This window comes from Alligator sinensis, unplaced genomic scaffold, assembly GCF_000455745.1.
Source record: "Alligator sinensis unplaced genomic scaffold, ASM45574v1 scaffold706_1, whole genome shotgun sequence".
In the NCBI taxonomy this organism is placed as follows: Eukaryota; Metazoa; Chordata; order Crocodylia; family Alligatoridae; genus Alligator; species Alligator sinensis.
This window is the reverse complement of record NW_005842683.1, coordinates 566,639-571,653: the sequence shown is the minus strand read 5'-3', so window position 1 is coordinate 571,653 and position 5,015 is coordinate 566,639.

Genomic DNA, 5,015 nt, shown 5'->3' with positions numbered 1-5,015 from the left:
AAATTGTTAGGTTTCAGAATAGGTCTTTTAGAAACTGGGTAAACTAGTTTTCACCAATATTTTAAAGAAAAGAGATGTTCATGTTCCTGGCTATTAGTTTTTCAGTGAATGTCACAAACATTTGTATGAATACTGCTGCTGTGCACCTCTTTTAATAGGAATGCTTGCCATATTTAAATCTATGTGAAAATTAACACTTCTGTATGTTTTGTTCACTTAATTTGATTAATTTACTATCATAATTATTAGCATCATTATTACAATGGAGTACAGTGAGGGTAGGACTTTTTTCTTCCCTGGCTACCTAAGAATACCATTTAGTCATCCACGTAGTTGTTTATGTGCCAGAAATGACACTTATGAACAGACTGATATTCTACTGCTGGACTTGCAGCCCTGGCTATTCTACAGTCCAGCAAAGCACTCTTATTGCTATGTCATAGGTCAGTTGTTTCAGAAGCACTTTTCTAACACTTAATAACACTAACATAGCTATTTAATGAGAAATCCAGTCCACTGTCACGTCTCTCTTTCTCATCCACCTCCCTCTCCCCTTCCCCCCCACACATGCATGTGTGTGTTAGTGCTCTAGAATATGAGAAATCTAAGCAGATCAGGAGTCAGACCCTGTGAATAAGTGATTTCTCAACTGGTTGTCCAAATTAAAAGAAATATATATCAACTCTGGGCACTGTAAAATGAGATCATTTTGGAATTTTAAAAACATGAAAGCAACATATTTAATCTTGAGCAAAATATTTTATTCAACATGGAAAAAAATGTGTTTAGATTTTTTTTCGACATTATTTTAAAAAAATGACCCCCCCGCCCGCCCCCGCCCACAAAGGTCTAAATTCCTATAACAGAAAATATAGTATTTCTCCTTTATTTTATAGTTAAGTGTAGTTAGTACACACCTTGACTCTGGAAAATTAGGTGCAAATTTGCTGCCTGAATAAGAGCAAGGGTATTTACAAGCTCTTTGGACTTCCAGGGAAGAAGGGAGCTATGGTATATTCTGGACTGATGGCCTTCATGTCTCTCTTATTGAAACTGCTCCAGTTTTTCTAAAATACTTCACTGTTCACATATATGGGTGGGGGAACCCAATTGTCCTGTCACCTAGGTAAGGGCACAGACCTCTGCATTTTGGGGTCATTTTCATTCTTTTATTTTAGTTCACTTTCAAAAGCTTTCATGAAATCTCTGTGGTAGCTTCAGGATCGATGAACAGAAACCCATCCTAGAAGACCCATTAGCTTGATTGGGCAGTCTCCTGAGGAATACAGGGCTTTGTTTCAGTGCTCTGCTTTGAATCAAGTAGAAATGGCATTTGATCACATCTCAGTGTCTTTAAATGACTAGTGTGCTACAGGACTCTTCCAAGATACCTTTCTCAATGGTTAAATCTATAATCATTAAGTTCTAAAATGGTTTTGACACCATATTGGTAGTAGATCAGGGATGACCAAGAACATTTTTTTCCATAAGTAGTTTAGTCTCTAAAAAAGTTTTGCTCAGCTCTACCCACTGAGCTCTTCCATGAACACCCTGATAACATTTTCAGCACCTGCCATGGAACTAAGCTTATTTTCATTCTAGTACTTGTGTCTCCCTGTGAAGACTGAGAAGATTAGTCCAAGAAGTGTGCTAGCTTAGCGTGGTCTGGTTGTTGAGGTGGAGGTATGTCCCATAGGAGCATGACTGAGATATCTAAATTATGTTAATGATCTAGGTACAAAACTTGATGTTGTCACTAGATAGTCTTGAATTAGTAGAAAAGAGAAGCCTACCTTTTTGGCTTTACCCTTCCTAAGTTTTCTCCATTTTGGAACTTGCATGGAAGCATGAGGAATCATCATGACACAGAGCCTGTAGCACTGCATAACACATGATTATGTGATGATATTGTGACATTGCAACAGCTTGATGAAGCACTATCACCTATTAACCAGACATATACAATATATCAACAGTCTCCACTCAGACTATTTCTCTTCCTATTCCCACCTGAAATTTAGAAAATTGTAAGCCATCAAAAACATGTGGCTGCAGGTGTTTAGTAAAGGATCTGGGCTACCCCATGGTTCCACTCCTCATCACTACGTGGCTGGGTGTAGAGTGTGCAGTAACTGTCACTATGAAAAGACATGAAGTCACTTCCTGCATCCCAGAAGTAGAGGGCAGTACAGGAGGGACTAAATCACTTATCTTCCTTGAAGCTATTCCTGGTTCAGTCTGGATGTGCACCACTCCTTATTCATGGGAACTTGCAACATTTCAATTTAGTCCTTAATCTTGCATTCCTTTCCTTTTCGTATTTTTCGAACACTTTTTCTTCCTCTTCCTTATTGATGCTTGTTCCTTGCTGTTCCTGCTCCCTATCTACTATTCAACCCTGCTTGCTATTCTTGTGGCCCTACATCATTTCCTTTCATCCTCTAATATTAGATTTTGTCCTGTGCAAGAAAACCCCCCTGCCTCAAGTCTTAGCTCTTTTGTGACCCAAGTTCACAACCTGGAGTTCTGTCCTTGACTGATTTTAATTGGGTTACAGTCAGGCCTCAGTGAATCAGTTGTCTTTGTAACTCCTATGATCTCTTGCTGTCAAGTAACTCCCACTGAAGTGGCTCATGGGAAATGATGCTAAACAAGAAATTTGCTGCAGGTAGTATCTTGCTTTGTTCTCCATGTCAGCATTGGTTTTTAACTTTTAATTTCCTAGGAACATGAGAATTGTATGATATTCTCACAAACAATGCAGTGCCCTTGAGCCATGAGTGGGGACTAGTGCCTAGTGGTAGCCCCTGTACTTTGCTAAGACTGCAAATGCTATTGCATAGAAGGTACCTCTATGAGCATTTGCATGGGACTTCTTTCTGGCTACTAAATCTTGTACTAAAAAACCAGGGATCCCTAGATGGAACTGCAATGCATACATATATTTTCAGTGGAGCAAGCACAAACAGGTACCTGCAATGCATATTGACTGATCAGTGGAGTCAAATGACTTCTTGTCTTGTTTTGAACATAGTCCCTGAGAGCCACAAATGCCTACAATATCTCTCAATCTGTTAAGCACTGTGTGCAATAAATCACAGGAAATAAAGAAAACAAAGACCAGTCTCCATGAAATCTTTATCAGTAGTGGGCAAACAACGGTTTCTTTATTATCTAAATAAAGTGGTGAGAATCACCATGTTCACTGTTGGACCTATACACCTCTTCATTGTTATCATGTGCTTCCTTCCCTTCTCATTGTTTTTATGGTTGTCCCCCTTTGTTTACTGTCTAAATATTAGGTTGTGAGCTCTCATGTGCAGGGACTGTCTTGTTATTTGTTTATTTGTTTGTTTATTCATTTTAACATAATGGGGTCCTGGTCCAAGACTAGGAGTCAAGTATTACATAACAATAATTGAATTTGTGATACTGGGATGGCCAGCCTGAGAGATGTGTGCTACAAATGTGTTACGTCTAATGTTGCTATTATGGGTCTTGTACCAAGTATGGAGACTAGGACATGGTTGTCTTAACTATAAGCAAATGTATTAAACTCTAACAGTTACAATTCTAAATCAAAAGCAAAATAACTACAGCAGTTACAATACTATTATTCTAGTTAGCCAAAAGCAATACATCATGCTCACCACTCAAAATATAATGAATGTGATATCACTGGTTGATCAGGCTGTGAGGTCTTGTCTGGGCCTCCTGCATCCTATGTCTGAGTTCTGCACAGGGTACAATCTTGGATTGGTGTTTGGATAGTATTCAGTACGGCTGTGCGAGTCGTCAGCGATCCAATCCGGTTTTGGATCTGGATGCTTTGGATGGCCATGATCCGATCTGGAGCTCTGGACTGGGTTTCCATCTCAATCCAGCCGAAGCAGCTCTGAAGCTTCAGAGCCGCCTTGGTGATCCGACCATAGGGTATAATGGGGGATCAATGGAAGAGCTATAACTTTGTTATTTTTTGTATGATTTGGATGAAACTTGTAAGGATGATAGCTTTGCCTAGGAGCATAAAGCCTACCAAGTTTCAAGAAAATTGGTGCAGGAGTTTGGGGGAAACTGTACCCCAAATTCTTGAAAGTCAAATTCATGTCACGGCGGTGTATTACACCACAGGGGGCTAACAGCTGCAGGAATGGTAGCTCTTACTGAGGCCACAAAGCCTGCCAAGTTTCAAGAAGATCAGTGCAGGCGTTGGGGGGAACTGAACCCCAAATGCTTAAAAGCAAAGCTCCTGTCACATCTATGTTACAACACAGGGGGCTGAAACCTGCTGGGCCGGTGGCTCTTACCAAGGCCACAATGCCTGCCAAGTTTCAAGAAGATTCATGCAGGGGTTGGGGGGGAACTGCACCCCAAGCTGCTGACAGGTAAAACTTGTGACACAAATGACCCTGTGTGCGTTAAGGCGCAGCAGGCTGAAAACTGCAGGGGTGGTAGCTCTTACTGAGGCCACAATGCCTGCCAGCTATGTGTCCTAGAGCAGGCCTGAGTGAGTGCTAGGCCCTGCCAGGCCACAAAGCCTGCCAGCTGTGTGTGTCTCACTGGGGGAGTCTGTCGTTTGGGGCCCTGCACCCCAAGCTGCTGACAGGCAAAACACGTCATGTGGGTGGGTGACACTGTGTGTGTGTTAAGGTGCGCCCTTCCTGGTGCTGGGGCCTCTGCACAACATGTCAGTGTGCCCCACTGAGACCTCCTGCTCCCCTACAGCCTCATGCCCGGTCCTCTGCTTTACATGACAACAGGTACAATAACTTAGCAGGCTCAACACCAGTAGCATCAGCAGCAGCATCAAAAGTACCCAAACTGAAATGTCACAGAGCCTGTAATTTTATAAAGGAATTGACAGCAAGAAGTAAAGATGTTGTGTTGTGTTGTGTTGTGTTGTGTTGGACATATGATGTTATTAGAGTTGGAGTACTACGTCCAGTATTGGGCGCCGCACTTCAAAAGGGATGTGGCCAGCCTGGAGAGGGTTCAGAGGAGGGGCACCCGGTTTG